The sequence below is a fragment of the Falco punctatus genome (genome assembly GCF_963210335.1).
Source record: "Falco punctatus genome assembly, chromosome: 3".
Taxonomy (NCBI): domain Eukaryota; kingdom Metazoa; phylum Chordata; class Aves; order Falconiformes; family Falconidae; genus Falco; species Falco punctatus.
The window spans coordinates 1,486,401-1,505,916 of NC_137582.1; the positions used below are offsets into that span (position 1 = coordinate 1,486,401).

The 19,516-nt window shown below is 45.2% G+C and overlaps 1 protein-coding gene and 1 long non-coding RNA gene across 5 annotated transcripts in view; one reads left to right on the top strand and one right to left on the bottom strand.

Annotated features, from left to right (window-relative positions):
- ST3GAL1 (ST3 beta-galactoside alpha-2,3-sialyltransferase 1) overlaps window positions 1-5,707 on the bottom strand; it is a 69,077-nt gene extending 63,370 nt beyond the window's left edge. Inside the window, exon 1 of the mRNA XM_080377897.1 lies at window positions 5,561-5,707. The gene's annotated coding sequence lies outside the window, so the exon portion shown is untranslated. The remainder of the gene's footprint in view (window positions 1-5,560) is intronic.
- A 132-nt stretch (window positions 5,708-5,839) lies between these two features.
- Window positions 5,840-19,516, top strand: part of LOC308059912 — a 90,758-nt gene continuing 77,081 nt past the window's right edge. For all 4 annotated transcript variants that reach the window (XR_013926502.1, XR_013926503.1, XR_013926504.1 and 1 more), the window contains exon 1: window positions 5,840-18,493. This is a non-coding gene — a long non-coding RNA (uncharacterized lncRNA). The remainder of the gene's footprint in view (window positions 18,494-19,516) is intronic.

The window sequence follows — 19,516 nt, forward strand, 5'->3', positions numbered from 1 at the left end:
CAGGTCTCTGCTTCAAGATTAATCCCAAAGGACTGCTTGTAGGACTCAAACTGGTATGTTTCAACCCAAATATTCAGATGATATCTTCTGATTTAATCTATGGTTTTGCGTGCCAGGGTGTAAGCAGGTACCTTAATAAAAAAAAATAAAATATATCCAAATCTGTCCACATGTAGGTACACTGGATTTCAGCTGGAGATAGGGAACCCAGTTCCTACCTAACAAAAAAAAAAAAAAAAAAAAAAAATGGTAGTGATGCCTTATGCTTCCCCGGCAGGGTCATATTAACTGAGCTGGCAGATTTGATAGAATTAGATTTCTTTGTCGAGCTGGTACAGCACTGTGATGTGTCAGCACACACAGCATTTCAGATAAGTAAGATTAAGTCATTGATTGAAGATCCAGCCTCCAGAAATATTGTAGTGTCCTTTAAAAGGAACAACCTTTGTTTTGTGTTGGTGTACCACAGCCAAAAAAAAAAAAAAAAAAAAAAAGAGAAATTAAGAAGTCCACCGATCCTTGGAAAATGTCAGCAGCAATTATCTAGTCCAGAGACATTTTAAAACTGCATCAATTTAGTACCTCAGCTTCACTGTGCCAGTTTTTGCTCTGCAGAATGATCTTCCAAAGGCTCAAACAAGGACTGGTCTGGCTCAGGGTTTGGGCATTCCCAGAGTATGCGTGGTCACCTCCATGCCAGCAGCAGTCCCATGTCAGGCACCAGCAAGGTGGGGAAGGTCATATTTGGACCCTGGGGCTCTGACCACAGCCACTCAGTCCTCCTTCACTGAAACCCTTTGGGGCAGAAAGCTACAGAGGGCTGAGCCTGCATCAGAAACTCCTGCTGGGAGAAAGGACTTCCAAAGAAATGGAAAAGCTAGTACAAAACCCAAAGGCTCTATGGGGATGATGTCCTCAGAGCAAGCAACGCAGACACAGGGCACAACCATTTACGCTGTGCCTCTTTTGCACTCAGTGATACCTCGCCATTGTCCGACAGAAACAGCTGTGGTTTTATGAGGTTTACAGCTTTCCTGAAATTGTACACCCCTTCTCTGCCCAAAGGCTTTGGTGTCTCATATGCAGGACACAAGTCGTCTTCTCCCGGAGGAAGGATGCACACGGCAGTCCAGATGAAGCAACTTAATCAAGAGCACTTCAAAGCACAGCAGAGCCAGGAACGAATTGCTTCCTACCCTCCTTCCCCTCCCAGAATTGCACTTTAACAATTGCTACAGCCTTTACAACTGATGACATCCCTAATCTTAACTCATGCTTCAGAGCAAGCTTCTACCAGTGTTATTGGGAGTTTTATTTTTAAAAGAGCTCCCTGTCACCCCAGACCCCCCCATCTGCCACAATCCACAGCCATTTCACAGCTGTGGGTGTTGCGCAGCCCAACTTACAGGGGCTTTTCAAAGCCTTATAGGACATTTTCCACAAAGTGACTTGAGTTTGCTACTTACAAAATAGAGCATGGGACACTCGGCACCAGTGGAAAGAGGAGGCTGGGGTAAGAGTGGGAAATGTCACCAGGAGGGTGATGGTAATTCTTCTGTGATTGCTGTTAATGAGTGCTAGGGTGGGCCAGAGCCCTTACCAGAACAAGAAGTGATGTGAGGTAGGAGACAACTCTTCTCTGGCAAACTTAATTCCTAAATAGAGGCCACTTACATTGAACATCTATTTCATAACTTAAAGGTTAATGCCCAGAAACCAAATCCAGCTCCCACAGGATCAATTCAGTTGCCAAACAGGTTTCAGATGTTACTGGAGGTGCACTGGACATCAAAGCCACCTTCCTGAGGTCTCAAATATGACACAAACCATCAAAGAGTCACATCTTTCTGGAACAGCTCCAGAAGGCCAGGACAGATAGTTCAGAGCAATTCAAATGGCACTAAGTGACTATGGCTAAGAAGCAAAGATGCCTGAAGCCTGGTGCGTGACTCACAGCTCCCTGGAGCAGGTAGCTGTTGGGCGATACAGAGCAGATACCTACTGGGCGATGAGCTGAATGAACCTTCAAACACCATGCTAGCCCAGAGGGGGATGCAGACATGCTCTGGATGGGCCACAAAGGCATTTATCCATCTCACCAGTGGGACCAGGTGCACCATACCTGCCAGAACTCAAGAGGCAGATGGGAACTACCACATTCCTAGGCTGGCCAAAGCCTCTGTCTGCAGACACAGGCAATACAGCAATTAAGAGTAATATCAACATTTACAAAAGCAATTTGCCAGTCTGCAACTCTTGCATTAGTTGCAGTGCTCAGAAAACACATCTGTATGGGATGAGGAGCTTTCTCGCTGTTGTAATTCCACTCCGAGTTGTAAGCTGACAGATAGCCCTTAAGTTATTTTTAACTTGCATACCTCTGACATAACATGGATTTTCACTTAGCAATTCTTAGGCATAGCATAAACTTGACAGACAGGCTTTGATGCAGTTCGGCAGGACTACATACCTGAGAGGGGAAAAGGAAGCCCTGCCACACTTTGCTTTATTCAGTGGAATTTACAGTCATGTTTTAACCTATATCAGTAATCTCAGATTAGTTAAAAATGCAGTTGCTTCTCTTCCTCTTGCAAGCCTGACTGTACACAGGCTGTTTGGCAAATATTCTATAGTGATATTTATATCAAAGTTATTAGTACAAAGCTAAGCTGGCTAGCACTGAAAGGTTTCATCAGAGTATCTTGGAAGAGAGGCTGGCTATTAAAAATAATTCTTCCACTTAAACGTTCCTAGGTGAAATCAAATAGCTTCCGGATGTGCCCAGACTACAGACATGTTCTATGCCAGCATCACATTGCCTTTGGGGCGGGAGGGGGGTGGGAAGAAAGAGAAAAAAGTGGTCTGCAAGGGAAAGACAAGGACAGGAAGAAATTTTATCTCCTTCACCAGTTCAAGTCCATCTAGCTACAGGGGAGTGCTGTTTCAGATAAAGCACCAATAACCCTATGCCTACTTCAGCAAAGTATAGAATACATAGAAGATATAGAAAATTAATTAAGCCTGGTATAAGAAAAAAAGTTAAAGAAACTCTACTTGTAGTGTCTGACAGTATTGAAACAAGACAAAAAATACATCGTTGTTCAGTTCCCTCAGCCAGTGCCATGAAAAGCTCCACCAAGTGGTGGGATTAACTGAACTAGAAACGCTGTGGAGCTGGACTTGCTCTTACTTCCTTTGCTTTTAAAAGCACATTTCTGCTTCACCATGCTTTTGAAAATACTTCTAAAAAGCTCCTAATAAATGAAAGTCGTAATATGTATTTAACAGCAGCATTTGCAATGCACTTGGCATAAAAGATGTTGTTATAACCTAGAAGATGGAACTGCCTTCTGTACGTCCCCAATTTCCCCTCAAATTGCTCCGTTTACATAAACAGAAAAGCAAATCGATTAGCAGATACAAAGTCTTATATCAAATTATGTTTAGTTTTAAAAGCTACCTTCCACAACTGAGATGCCATCACTGTTATTAATATTGTCAAGTTTGGGAGAAAAACTGCAAACAAGGCCACAAGTTCCTTTCTGGCTGGGATGTGTGAAAAATTTGTAGAAACAGGGCAACTTGCTGGCTCCACTGCACGATCAGGCTGTGCACCAGGTGAGCAAGCCAAAAAATAACGAATTGGATTTTTATCTTTCTCTCATTCAGAGACTATGCTCTCACATGCTACTAGCAAAAAGGTAAAATAAACTTATCTTAGGCAGAAGTGTACTTTAAAAATCCAGCAGTAGCTTTAAAGACCATAGACTGGGACTTTGTTGAGGTACAGGGTTTAAACCTGCTGCTGCTGCTGCAACGTTACCCTACAGCAGCACAAAAATTGAGTAAGTGAAGTGAGAAACTGGCAGAGGAACAGAGTGAAACAGAGTGAAACAGAGTTCACCATGGACCTGCGGTGGGGTTTTGTTATTTCCAAGATAATCAAAGAAAAACAAGTGCCTTTAACTAATACACAAAGCCAGCTTTTTTATTCACATCCAACCTTTCCCTCCTACCCCCACCCCAATCCCAATCCCCACCCGAATATGTGTTCAAACAGATGAAAAACTGTCAAATTCTCAGATACGCCCAGAAAGGGCCTCAAGTGCAGCTTCCACCCTGGGAGCAGCTCTCCCAAGGCATTCCGGGGGGCAAAGCCCCGCCAGCCCCGGGGCAGGCTGGAAAAATTGAGGAGGGGTGAACACAGCAGCTGCAGAAGGCACTGGCTGGCATGGGTGTCGCGGGACACTGACGGGCACAGCAATCCAAGTATTTCCAAGCAGATGCTTCACACAAAGCCGCCCCTCCAGCTAGAGCCCCTAAATAATATACAGGAGGAGTGTGCTGCTAATTGAGCGTCTTCCCAACGGCCAAGAGGCAGGAAGACTCCGGTTAAAGGCAACTCCGCACTTCAACTTAAATGAAGTCCTGAGGACAGGCTCAAACTACAATAGGAAGTTTCTTTTCTTATATCCTTGAATTTCCTGTCCCTTTTCCACACTGAAATTTAATTTCCTTTTCAAAGGGAGCTTTTGGAGCTTATGAAAATTGACCCAAAAGATTACAAGGGCTTTGTCACCCTTCCAATCTCTCTGAAAGATCCATAATTAGGGAGGTTTTTCCTTTAACATGTGTGCCCAGCAGGCAAATATATAATTCAGGCTTACAATTACATGAACGAGCTATTTCAATGTATTGGATACATACAAGCCCAACCATTACAAAGAAGAGTTCAAAAATCTCGTGTGTTTCAGAGGAAAAGATAGGCATCAAGGCATGTTTTTAAGGGTTTGTTTTCATTTACGCCAGACTAAATACAATTACAGGAAGGACCTCGGATGTATGTTTCCTATGAAGACGAATATATCAAGTGCAATAAAAACACACCTAACAACCAAACTGCTGACCTCAGATGAGTCATTTATACTCCACTGGAAATTAATTGTGCAAGCAGATAGGTGTGAGCGGATACCGAAGGCAGCCGTTTGCCTTTTTTCCCCTCTTCTAACGGAGTAACACCGGCTCTCCCCTCTCGCCGCACAGCCTACCCGGGGGTGGGAGGGTAATAAAAATAAAAATGAAAAACCACCAGAGTGCGGGACTCCGCCAGGCTGGACCACCGGGCTGCTGCCCACCCTGTAGCCGAGCGGCCCTGCCGGCAGGTCTGGGGGATGCCGGGGGCAGCCCGAGGGGGTCCCCCCGAGCGGGAGGCGGCAGGGGTAGCGCCCGGAGGTGCGCCTGGCCCCGGAGCCGCCTCGGCACCCGCAGCCTCCCCTCCGCCGCCCGCCCCCGCCGGGGAATCCCGGCTGCGTGGGGCGAAGCCGCTCCGGGCCAGACTGTCGGGGCATCCGCCGGAGGATGCTGCCAGGTCCGCCGGGGCCGCCCCCAGCTTCTAAACAAGACTAATTAGAAAAATAACAACTTCAGAGACGAACGAGGAGCTGGAAGGGAGGGGGAGGCTCCCGCCGCGCCTTTTGCAGCGGGAGGGAGCGGGAAAGCTCGCAGGTAAGCGGGGAGGAGGGCGGCGGGGGGGGGGGGGGGGGGGGGGCGCGGTACTCACGGCGGGACGCGGGGGGCCGGCGGGCCGGCGAGCCCCATGGCCGGGGAAGGGCGATCGCTGCTGCCGCTGGCTGCTGCTGCCTCGCTGTGTGGCGGCGCTGCCCACGGAGCCTCTCCAGGCGCCCCGTCCCTCCCCTTCCCTCCCCGGCAGGGCTTCCTGCCCGCTCATATAGCGCGCCCCCAGCCACGTGGACGGCGCCGGGGGCTCCCGCCGGCTCCTCCTCGGAGCCGGGCAGGGCGGTACCGGGGCGGGCGGTACCGGGGCGCCCCCCCCCCCCCCCCCCCCCGCCCCGCCCCCTCTAAGCCACTGAGCGGGGCTGTGCGCGTCGGGGCTGCGGCCGCCCGCGGCGGGGGGGGGTGTGCAGGGGGCAGGCTGCCCCCCGAGCGGCCCCGGGGGAAACCCCTGCGGGCACCGCGGCCGGCCCGGAGGGCCACCGCCCCGGGAACCGGTGTTGTCCCCCTCCCTGAAACGCCGCTGTCTGAAATGGGCTGCGTGGAGCCCGACGGTGGTCACAGCAGGGGAGGTGGAAAGGAATCCCGTGCTTCTCGGAGGAGAAAACGTACGCCGTATCATTAATAACAGTAAAATAAAATAGCACAGAGTAAATAATGCCTTCTCTCGGTTCAGCACCAGACGTTTTTAAGGTGACTGTAAAACACTGCAGAATTAAAAAGAATACAGCATCATTAAAGAATCCCCCAGACAGAGACATTCAACTGAAAAAGTGGCTGCTAAAACTATTTAACAACATAATGTTGGCTTTTTTAGTGTCCCTGTGTAAAGACTGGAGCCAAGACAAGTGGGGAGGTTACAGCACCTCCAAAGAGCCAAATGATCTCTCTGGTTTCCTCTCCGGCCACCCCAACGCCCTCCACCCCACACCCTCCCACCCCCACACATCCCTTGTAGGCAGCATAAAATGCACAGCGAACAACCACAGCACATGTCAGCGGGGAGAATGTATTCCTGAGCTCTGAAAAAGTGTTCCTTAGCGCTGGATAGCCGGTGCATAATTCCCTTTGTGAAGAGGATGAGTTTATAGGTTATTAATCTACTTACTGAAACTGCCCACATTGTTGCTTTATTACATCCAGCACAACATAACTTCCACTGGAAGCTGTAATATGCTACGTAGGAGCTGCAAGTCATCAATCATCACGGAGCTTGTTTCCATAGAGTTATATTAGTAAAAGCTTAAGTGTGAATTTAGACCGGTGTCACATCGTGTACTGCGCTGCGCAGATATTTGCGGTTGGGTGTGAGTACCTGTGACAGGCTGAGCTTTCTGCTTGGGAGCATAAGGCGGTACAAAACCTTCCAGGGGCTCACCCCACCACTGAATCCTGGCCCTGGTGCTGCAGAGCAACATAGTATCATCTGCCTCATAAACAGGGCTTGGAAGGGATTTAATCTAAAGGAATGACAGAAGACTAAACCTAGCGTTCTTTTACAAGGAATGTATCAACGAAGGAATTGCTGTGTGGGGGAAACAGTGTATTAAATAGCTCTTCACTGCTTTTCCCCCAAAGAGCTGCTTCCTACTTTGCTACAGGTGGGATAGGGCCCTGGAGGAGTTCCAACCTCATCACCTGTGACACTTTCTGTAACCCTCTTGACTTGGTAACTCTCATACCTTCAGGCAAATTAGTTGAATTTGCTGCTTTATTTTCTTCCTGATGACGGTAGGTGAGTGGGTCTGTTTATAAAAAAATTGCTGGGGCGCAGCTCACCAGCCAAAAGGCTGTGCATCAGGTTTGGAGACCTCTCCCAAGCATTTTTGAGGTGATGGAGGGAGAGAGGGGGGGATAAGGGCTCTGAAGAATATCCTATGAAAGCAACAGGGTCTGGGGAAGGAAGAGCCTGAGCACTCTGCATTTCACTACCTGCTGTACCACACCTGGTCTGTCCATGAGTTTAACAGAGAAAAAGAATGATTCCAGTAAAACAGGCGATTTCTCATCATACGGTAGATGAAGTTTTACTGGTGTGGCTACAGGTTGTATCAAGGAAAGCACCCTGCAGTCAAGAATGTCCACATTAAGGATAGTCAATTGAATGACACTGGCCCAGGCTGCCCATGGAAACTGTGGGTGCCCCATCCCTGGCAGGGCTCAAGGCCAGGCTGGACGGGGCTGGGAGCACCCTGGGCTGGTGGAAGGTGTCCCTGCCTGTGGCGGGGGGTGGAACTAGATGATCCCTTCCAACCCAAATCAATCTATGATTTTATGAATGAAGAAAGGGAGCAGGGGATAATATGAAGTTTTACCTGCATTTTCAGTCCTATTTCTCACCGTTTCTCTGGAGTACACAAGGGGTAAAATATGGTGCCACACCAGCCTCGGTTACCAGTTGCAAGGAGGACAAGACAAGGAGGGTGCTTGCCCCTGGGGTGCCTCGAGGAGGCAGGACACAGTGGTATGGGTAGAGCGTGGAGAAGTTCCTCAGGTGTCTGCTAGCCAACAGCAGAGAACGAGACCAAATTCTCCTCAAACAGCAAGTGTGGAAGCTATTTCTCTTTTTTCTATCAGCGCTACACTCAGCTAACTACTTTGGATGCTCCCAGCTTCACCAGTGCCCCCCAGTGAGTGTGCAGGCAGCAAGTGCTCTCCAATAATGCCATAGCAGTTACAGCAGGGTCCAACCTGGAGGGTGGATCCCCTCCCCTTTCTACAGTAGTATTTCCCTAGCAAGTGTCATTTAGCTGTTTTTGGGAAAGAATCCAGGATTTGTTTCACAGACGGCATTTCCTCAACAGCTCAGCGAGTATGAAGTAGTTTGAACTAACCATGCAAATCTCACTTGTCTTATGTAGAGAAAGGACATCTTTTCTAAACTCTGGGCCAGGACTTTCAACTGCTGATGGCGGTTAGCTATGCAGACATCCAAGGAGCCGTATCAGCTTTCACCAAGTGGGGATCCAGCCCTTTATCAGTATTTTACAATTCAGAAACTGTGTCTACGTAAAGCATTTTTCTCTATATTTTTAAGTAGCCAGTGTTTTACTTTACAGCTGTTCCCTCAGTGACAGGATTGTTTCTCAGTAGTCAATGTTTAAAGGCCCTTCAAGGCTGAAAGAATTAAAAATTAATAATTTAAAGCTGGTCTATGATGCAGAATCTTTAACATATGTTTTACAGGCCATGTAGAGTGATTTTTTTTTTTTTTTAATCTTCTCGGTAGGTATGACAAACATGCTGTGCTGGAACCAAAACACTTTTTTATTTAAGACTCAGATTCAAGCCCATTTATGCATCAACACAGGGGTGTGCTGGTGTCTACAAGCCATAACAAGGAAATCATTATCACCAGAACTGATCAGAAAAGAGGAGAAATGAAGCAATTTCACCACCTCTCCCTCTAAACCAGATGCGGGCAGAACTAAGGCTCTGCCATCTCAGAAAGCCTCATCCCAAGGTACAGAGAAAGCGGCTGTAATCTGTTTAACCTAAAGCTGCAAAACAGCTGTACCCAGGTTGGAGGAGGTGTGAGACATGTTGCCTTTGGGCTACTTTTTGAAGGTTGACTGCAGTGGTTTTTTGCAAACTTCCTGTTAACTTCCTGAACAATGTAGTGCTAGAAACGCCCAGCTCAGTTACTCTTGCCAGTTTTAATAGGCGATGCTAACTGCTGGTAAAAACCCAGTGATTCACCTTACAGGGATTTAATTTCTTGCCCCTTCCTAAGTCCTTGCGACAGCAAAGGGAGGAGGCACCTTCTCTGCAGGGGCTCAAAATCAGCCTGAGTTTCAGCCTTAGAGACTGGTTTCCACACTCTTCCTTGCTACTCTAGATTGTCCAGCTTTTCATTTCTATTTTATAGTTATTCCAGATTTGCAATTAAAAATACATTGTTTTGATTATGTTAAAAGCTCTTTGGGCCCAAAACCAATTTCAAGTATTTCAGCAAGATGTCAGGTTAGGCACCACACTGGGAGAGTGCAGATTACAGCTTGCATTTGCTCTCCCCTCATTTGCTCTCCCTTTAGTAGGTAATCTGTCATCTTTCAAACAAGCCAATTGCCATTGTGTCAAGGCCAAGAAGAACAAGTTAAAATAGAAAATCAGCATTTGGTGTGTACACGGTTGCCAAGAAGCTATTTCTCCTTGCCTGTGTAAATAAATTGTCATTGAGAAATGGTTGGCTTGCTCTAAAAGATGTGCTAAGTGCTACCACCGCACCGTGCTCCCAATGGGAGAAAGGAGGAAAGCATCCAGGAGGGTGGCCAGCTAATGCCCCAGCCCCAGCTTCCCCCACGAGTTCTGTCAAAGGGGACCGCTTTTTGCACAAGCCAAAATGTCACTGGATAATTTCTGTCCCAATTAACATAGTGGGAGTGATTACTGACCTTTGCAGGTATGTCCCCAGTCGAGGACCAAGTTCCATGCAGGTGGACCCCTTTATCAGGCAAAGTGATCTACCGGTAAACCTATTTATTTTTCTGCAGCTAGTCATTCTTGTTTATTACGTGTTGCACAGAGACACACCTATTGATTGGCATGGTTAGTTGTGAGATTAGACACTTCCAAGGAAACTTTATAAAGGTCAAATTAAGAACATTGGCCACAAATGGACTCTATTTATTCTCACTGGTAAGAAGAGAGACAGCTCATCTACATGTATTTTGTCTCCACTGAAGAGGTAAGAGAAGGTCTCTATTTGAACATGTAAGAGGCGCTGCCATTATTATATTATAACTTGCTGCAGCAGCACATTAAACAGAGTGAGAACAAACTTTATAATTCTATCTGATGGCAATGGACTTTGCTGTAATTAATAGATAGTTCTTGTCTGGTTTGGTTGTCTTGGCTTGCTTTTTTTGGTTTGTATTTTTGGTTTGTTTTTTTTTGTTTTGTTTTGGGGTTTTTTTTTGCAAACAACACCCTGCACTGCTGACAGGTGTCGCAGAACTGTGATAGTCTCCCCTGATCCAAAGTCTACCAAAGGCAACTGGTAAGATCTCAGAGTTTTAAAATGGGCTTTTAGATCATTTCCTTAGCCTCCATACTTCACAGAATCAGACTCCAGCATTGACATGCTTTAAAAAGCTTTAAAAGCAAAGAGAAAAGAAACAAAAAAGCATCCAACATCCTTCCCTGCTTGCTCTTGGAGTTCAAATGATGAAGATCTGCAAGATCTCAGTGGCACTGCCATATGGCCGGTGCTCTCAGCACCTGCTTTGCAGCACCTAAGTGCAGGACTGCATCTGAGAGAGCTTTGACATCAGAGCAGGATTTCTTCTGAGGCCAAATTATTACACAGAGACATGCTTTTACCTTCTAGAACTCATTAGTGCTGTATATGGGAGCACCAGCTGTGGGTGAAGGTTGTGATATGGCACAACCTGCTCTCAATAAATATCTGAGAAAGTCAGAAAAACCTTTCAGTATTGCAGCACATAAAACCACACAGTAAACACCAAAACCTTGATTTGCAGATATATTCAGCAAATCTGGAGCTCAAGCAAACTCACATAAAAAATAATCCGAGCTATGAAATACTTCTTTGCTTTTATGCTCTTAGATAAATGCAGGTTTTGCTATAAGGACAATATAAAGCCTGAGAGAAATAATAAACATTAAATAAGAATAAAACACTGTGAGGATATTAAAATAGATAAAACCACAGTATGTCTCTCAGGAAGTTAAATTCATGTAGGAACGTTCATTGGCCATCAATAAATTACTGCAGAACAAATGAATGGCATAAACACATAAAACATAAAAAAAAAAGGATAAAGGTAAGCGACTATATGGTAAAGAGAGACAGGTCTGGTGCACTTTTTAGGTGTTTCATACACATGTAGCATGTTCAATCTCCCCAACATAAATGACCCTTCTTGTCAGTTTAGGCATCACCTGTGGAAAAATTAATCTGATTTACCTTCATGCATTTTGATCGCATGGTGTCTTAGGTTCCATTTATCCCCAGCTGCTTCAGCTGAAAATCCTCAGCTTTTCCGGAACAAAGGCTTGAAAACGTGTGCATTAACATTAATTTTTTAGCATCATTTCATTTTATTTCATTTCAGCTATAGCCCAGGATAGGCAGAAATAAACTGGAAGGTGAAATTAGACTAAGAAAATAAACATTGATTAGGTTGAAATGTCTACTAGGCTTGTGTTTGAGTTTCTAGCCCACAAGAAGAATGGCAAGTAAAGCCTGCTAAAGAAACATTTTGACAAGTATGCATTTTTCTGTGGCTCAAACAAAATAAATATAGTAACGCAGAAGAACCTTTTCAAAGTCAGGCTTATGTGCTTGTCTGATCAGCACCAGCTAACCGTTTCATCTCTCTTGAATGTCACAGAAGCGCACAAGCTGTGCAACCGTGCAGTTTTCAAGATAAATGTTTTTTCTCAAAGGACAAGGCACACATACCAAGGGCTGTACATGCTGCATTAAGTTAAACACACTAACACAACCAAACACCGATTGCATGTGGAAGTCATCCCCTGGGAAAATTATGAGTACAACAATGACCCACACCTGGCAGCTGTTAGTCACATAGCTTAATTTACTACGGAAAGGCATTTCCATAACATAACATAACATAACATAACATAACATAACATAACATAACATAACATAACATAATAAGCTAGACAGGGTAGAAAAGGCAGAAAAGTTTTTTTCTTGCTGGACGTGTAGGTTAAAATAACATTTAGCAGTCACATCAAGCTGGTGGGACGGGCTGGGCAGGGATATATAGTGTGAGCAAAACCCTTCCAGGGAGGGACAGTGAGCAGTTTGCTGGGGTAGTGCTGATGATCTGCTGTTAACCCACAGCTTGGAGCTTTGTGTAGGACAGAATATCTGAAATGTTACTAAAAAAAAAAAAAAAAAAAAAGTCTAGAAATAAATGTCCCAGATGTAGACTGGAAAATACTTAGATCACATTATTTCAGTGTGCAAAAGCTAGCAGAGTTCTTCACTAAAGCAGCACTAAGGCAGCTGTAACGCTGTTTTAGATGTGGTATTAGCAAATCAGCAGTTAGAGTTTGTCATCAAAGATGGCTTTGGAGTAACTGATCATGATTTTTTTCCACTGAAGTTGCATGGTAAGATAAACAAAAGCAGAACTACAAATACGGTTACCTGATTGCAGAAGAGCAAAGTTGAGTTTCTTTAACGATTAGAGACAAGAGCTAGAGAAAAGATTTCAAAGACTTGAAAATGGTCTTTCTGTAAACCAGATAGGTGCGACATTCGGAACATAACCTACATCTATGAAATTGGGGAAAAATTATTTAGAAAACCAGAGAACAATTGATCTAAGCTTTATACAGTGTGATTTCTTAGAGTAAATGTAGAAAGAAAAATTAATTTAACATCTGGAGATAAATACAAAATGGAATAAAAGGCAAACCTCTGTTTACCAGAAAGAGATCAAACAAGATTAATTTGTTGAGGAGGATCTCATTAGAGATCATTTAAACAGACTTGACACCCACAAATCCATAGGTCCCAATGGGATGCACCCCCAGTTGCTGAAAGAGCTGGCAGATGTTATTTCTAAGCCATTCTCCATCATCTTTGAAAGTTCATGGAGGACAGGAAAGGTGCCTGAGGACTGGAGGAAAGCCACTGTCACTCCAGTCTTCAAAAGGGCAAGAAGGAGGACCCAGGAAAGTACAGGCCAGTCAGCCACAACCTGCATCCCTGGAAAGGTGATGGAACAGCTGGAGGTCATCTGTAAGCATGTGCAGGGAAAGATTATCAGGAGTAGTCAACATGGATTCACCAAGGGGAAACCATGCCTGACCAACCTGATAGCCTTTATGATGGAATGACTGGCCGGCTGGACGAGGGGAAAGGGATGGGTGTTGTCTGTTTGACCTCAGCAAGGCTTGTGACACTGTCTCCCATAACATCCTCACAGGTGAGCTCAGGAAGCATGGACTAGATGAGGGGACAGTGAGGTGGGTTGAGAACTGGCTGAATGAGGGAGCTCAGAGGGTTGCGATCAGCGGTGCGGTCTAGTTAGAGGCCTGTAGCCAGCAGCGTTCCCCAGGGGTCAGTGCTGGCTCCAGTCCTGCCCAGCTTATTCACCAGTGACCTGGAGGAAGGGACAGAGGCACCCTCAGCAGGTTTGCTGGTGATACAAAACTGGGAGGAGCGGTCGGTACCCCAGGAGGCTGCGCTGCCATTCTGCGAGACCTGGGCAGGCTGGACAGTTGGGCAGAGAGGAACCCAGTGAAGTTCAACACAGGCCAGTGTAGGGTCCTGCCCCTGGGGAGGGACAGCCCCACGCACCAGTACAGCCTGGGGTGACCTGCTGGGGGGCAGCTCTGCAGAGAGGGACCTGGGAGTTCTGGGGGGCAGCAGGTTGCCCGTGGGCCAGCAGTGTGTCCGTGGGGCCAAGAAGGCCAGTGGGATCCTGGGGTGCATCAGGAGGAGCGTGGCCAGCAGGTCGAGGGAGGTTGTCCTCCCCCTCTGCTCTGCCCTGGTGAGGCCGCATCTGGAGTGCTGTGCCCAGCACTGGGCTCCCCAGTTCAAGAGAGACAGGGAGCTACTGGAGAGGGTCCAGCAGTGGGCTGCAAAGATGATGAGGGGGCTGGAGCATCTCCCTTCTGAGGACAGGCTGAGAGAGCGGGGGCTGTTTAGCCTGGAGGAGACTGCGGGGGGATCTTATCAATGTCTACAAGTATCTTGAGGGCGAGTGTGAAGAGGACGGGGCCAGGATCCTTCCAGTGGTGCCCGGTGACAGGACAAAGGGCAGTGAGCACAAGCTGCAACATAAGAAGTTCCATCTGACTATGAGGAAGAACTTCTTTATCTTGAGGGTGGCAGAGCCCTGGCACAGGCTGCCCAGAGAGGCTGTGGGGTCTCCTGCTCTGGAGACATTTAAACCCACCTGGAGGTTATTCTTTGCAACCTGTTCTAAGAGAACCTCTTTTAGCAGGGGTTGGACTAGATGATCTCCAGAGGTCCCTTCCAGTCCTGACCATTCTGTGATTCTGTAAGTTTATATGAGACAAGAAGTAATTATCAGGAAAAGATTAATGTAGTAGATTGTATTTACCTGGTCTTTGATGAATCAGGTGAAATGATTCTGCGCAGACAATTGGCAAACTAAGGGTAGAACAAGTCTGGTGGTCCAAAGTCCATGTGTGCTGTGCATGAACTATTAGGAGTTACAGATGGAGCTTTTGGTGCTTTATGCAAGTGTGGATTCAAAATATCTTCTTAAGAAGATACGGGAACCTTGCACTTTTCCCTATCTCCTACCATCTTGTTGGACGTGCTGGTTTTGCCTGGTGTTGAGGTACTCATCCTCACCACTGCAGTTGCTCAATGGATCTGTAAGTCTCTGCATGAGCCGGGGTGCAGAAATGAGTTTCTCTCCTAGCCGTGGAGCAGGGTGCACGTCCAGTGTATTTTAAAATGCTGCATAGCGCTTATCTGTGCTATCACACAGGCAGAAGGGTATCTTGTCATCCAAGTCAAGTCAAAAGATAAGCCCACCACTGAGGATGAGGAGGCGAAGAGTTACCTGGGCTGCAGCGTTACCTGCTTCAGAGCTCAAAAGCAGTCAGCAAACTTAAGGAAATTGTCAAGGTGTGTTTTAGACCAAGGTAAGTGAGGTGAACCTCACCCTTAGCAATCAATAAAACCATCTGCCTTGAGATAAGAGCTTTTTGCTTGCTTCCAATGAAAGGGTGGAACGACTGTGGTGTACAAGATGACTCTCAGCTGCCAACAGGATGAGGCCATGAAATGGGCAAATAAGATTTGCTCAGCTTTGCAAAATGAAAGCTGAGGGGGAATCCAATTGCTGCCAATTGATTTGGAAGCAAATGTAAGGGAAGAGGGGAATGTATAGCAGCCAAAGGAGGAATGAGTATCAGCTGCAGGTGGATGCATTCAGGCTGTAAATTAAAATAATGTTGCTAACTATCATACAAAACCCCCAAAAGATGCAAGAAAACCAACCTCCAGTGGAGAAGGGATAACAAATTCTCTGAAGTTTACGTATGGGCTTTGATATATTGCCGGGGAACATTTTATATGGCTTCCTGTATGAGAAAACAACCTACCTTAATGAATGAGACCTATACCTCCTTATGTAAGGAAATGCATCTTGATGTTGCATATGCTCAAAGCTATACATCACTGGCAAGTGGCACCGCTCATATTGTGCTTAAAGGAGTAAGAAACAAAGATATTAAACAGCCTGACAGAGGTTCTGCTGGCTCTAGCAAAGGCCATCCCTCCGTGACCCATTCCTAACGTCTCTGATGGGCAAAGGGATGCCTGGTTTGCCCTTACAAGAGCACTGAGGTTATGATCAGCCCAAAGAAGGCTGAAAATAGGGACCTGCTTGTCATGGGAAGTGCTGTTGAGATCTGGTATTATTAATATGTTCACACAAACAGTCACATGTTATGCAGTGTTGAAGTTTCCCACAGATAAATTGTTCCAATATGCAGTTTCTAAAGGTTTACTTTTGGGCAGAGGAAGGATTTTTCATTGGAAAAAAAAAAAACAAAAAACCAAAAACCCACCCAAACCAACAAGCTAGCTGGTACAGCACAGTAGTGTTTCCACAGTGTAACATAAGCTACTGTTCTATTTCCTCTGTTACTGCTAGTTTGTGTCATCAAATATACTTTTATCTTTTCCCTTACATTGTACTTTGAGCAGTTTGAGAAGTCAAAATAAGTTTTGATCAAGATACAGGAGGGGAAAAAAATGGCTGTGATACAGGCTGACATTCTAGTTGCATCACTGTTAATTAAATAGAATGCATTTCAAAGTAAGTTTCATGAATACTTACAAGGTTGCGATGCCTTTGCAGTTGCCCCAGTCTTCTACTATTTCTTCAAGAGGACATTTTTCTCTGGTTAAGAAGTCTCCCACGTGGTGTGCCTGAGCATTGAAACTTGATCTATCAATAACTTCAGACATGAGGGCTCCATCCTCAGCTAGTATAAATCAGCTTTTTGGTACCTTCCATAGATCTATGATGATTTGTATCATCCAGGGATCTACCTTCACCTTTTATTTTGTAAGACACTCATTATGTCTTTCCTTTCTTCTGCCACTCACATCATTAAAAGTTCTATCCAAGTATTAACCTTATGCAAAATATACATCATAGGAACATAGGTTGAAGAATAGGAGCTGAAAATATACAGTTGTCTAAGAAATAAAACACTGGGCTGTTACCTTCCCTTTTTTCCCATGGTATACCCTGTGTGACATACGTTGCCTCTCTTTACTTTGGAAATACACCCATCCTAATGCACATAAAATACTGTTTCTCTGTTGTTCTACTTCCCTTCTTTGTACCATATTGAAGCCTATGTGTTGTCTTCCTTGGATGATATCTGTACCATTTACGCTGTCATCATTCCTAGCACGGTCACCATCAAGTCAAGGACCTACTTAGTACAAACACACATTTCCTACTGCAACTGGCCTATACTCCAGCCACTCCTCCCTGAAAATCAGTTGCATCAGGAGCTGAGATACCATCCTTATGGGATGCTCTTCTCTCTCTGAACACTAAGAAGAGAGATGCAGCTTCCTGCAAAACTATTTCTTGTTTTATACCAAGGGAAATAAGCAAAGCAGGAAACTATACATATGAAAACATGAGGACAGGGCACAGTGTGTGCATCACCTCCAGCTGCCCCCATGATGCATTAACTCTGCTCCACAAAGGAGTCAGAAGAGCTGGTTGGCAGCAGTTCCCATGAGGCAGTAGAACACATTCTAGTGAAGTCTCTAAGATCTGAATTGAGCCTGAAATGCAGGGCTCAAGGAAAATATTTATTTTTATCTCAGAAACTAGGTTTTGGACACTGTTACCACTTGAAAGGGGTGGAACAATCTCAATCCCTCCAATCTCTGTTTGCCACTTGAAATAGGTACAAGACTGAAAAACTGTTGCTTCTAGGGGCAGCAGCTCTGAAGACTTGTCCTATTTTTCCTACCTTTGCAGATCAAATCCTTCTGATCATTTCCATGACTGTGTGGAATATAGTAATATTTTTTTAAAAAATATTAGCTTTTCTTTAGCAAACAAAATAACGTGCTGAATGTTCCCCCTGCAGAACATACAGAGGAGTCGGTGGAATTTTAGGTATAGAAAAGTATGCAAGCTTTAAAATAAATTTAAGACAGGGATTAGCCAAAAGTTCTGGACAAGTCATCTGATCTGATTTCAAGCAACACAGTCCACAGGGGTTTACTCTGTTAACCCTTATTAAGTGCAACAAGGAGCGTTGGTCTGAACAGGTATTTCAGAAAGACATCAGAGGCTCCTGAGACCAAAAAGCCACCTTTTCTCTTGCGACTGTTTGACAATGATTTGTCTCACTCATTGTACATAAAACCTCACTTTGTATTTTCTTTGCATGTGTCTGGCTTCAGTCTACAGCTGCTAATCCTTGTTTCTGTCTGCTGGATAACAATGTCCACTGGAAACAGAATTGTCTTCATTTGAAGGTCCTCCATGCTACAATCAAGTTAGCCTTGTGGTCTGCTTCTGGTGAATTAACTAGATTGAGCTTTTTCAATCTCTCACGTGGGATATATCTGGCCAGATGTGAACTTCTACCCTACAGATGGCTATATAGTACAAGTCACCATCCCTTTGGAGTCAGCACAGAAAAATGAGCCCTTCCAGGGTGAAGTTCATTTCATTCTAAAGTGGATGTTTAAACCAGACCAGATAAATGTCCCTCACAGCATTCCTATTTCTCTCTAGCAACAATCAAGGAAGCCTGTGCTGACTACCTCTCATGTCACTGCCTGCATTATAGACCTCTGTATTTAGGCAAGATGAATCTGACTCTTCAATTAAGTCATTTTCGCAGTTTTGAATCATTTTCTTGGCTTTCTCCTCTGTGCATCACACTGATAGGACCTTGCAGCATCTCCAGCAGACGCATGGCATTCGTGCCTACGTACAAGGAGGCCTCACTGGTAAGTGCTGGGAGTGCAGAGTGGGACAGTTCACTGGAGAACTGGTTAGGGAGATACAGCTGGCTTTCGGTTATTTATGTTGTCCATATGTCTACTGAACGTACTTTAATGAGATGCATGTGGCACCGATGAGAAACACCTTAATAATTATGATCTCCCTGGAAAAAGACCAGACTATGTAACTATTAATCTTGATATTTTTGTAACGTATCTGTTTTCCATTTTTCTGATACTAACAATCCCTGAAGCATCACAGACTTCAGCTCCTTCCACCCAGCCTGGTTTCCAGCCTTATCTATTCAGCTGTATCTAATCATACCAGGCTCAGCCACTAGCCCAGCCGGACAGCTGCCAGATGTTTTATTTTTAAATAAATACTTACATCTGTTGAGTTATAAAGCAGAGAGCAATGAATCCATTCTTGATGGCTTTTTTTTTTTTCTTTTTTTTTTTTCTTCCCTCTGACACTTGTAGAAGAGAAGCTAAGAATTACACAGTCTCTATAACATAAGACAAAGGAGTCCTGTATCTGGGCAGGTACCTTTTAATTTATACAAAAGCGTGTTTAAGTGTAAGTGTGTGAACCATCACTCCAGAGTGGTTTATTAGATCTGAAGGAAAGAGGTGTAATGAAAATCCTCTCTTTTGCCCAAAACCTCATCTCTGTTTTAAGAATGGATGGTTGTAATGCTCTTATATTATAAATATGATCACTATAATATATTTATATATTGTTTACTCGCCCGGGTGGTAGGCGTTGCTGAGTAGGAACTTGCATGTCTTTCTGACTGGGAGAAATGAGGGGTTTTCCCATCAGAGTCCTGCTGTTCCCTTTGGGCATCTTCCACCACAAACTGCAGGAACAGCTCAGGCGTGCCCTGTCCTCAGCTGTCCCTCTCTGCCCTCTGTCTTGCCCACTCTCTCTCCATCCCTGTCTTCTTCACTCGGCCACGGTTACTTGCCCTGATTGCAGACACTTCAAGGAAAACGGACAGCACTTGGACAAGCGTTGCCATTTTTTCT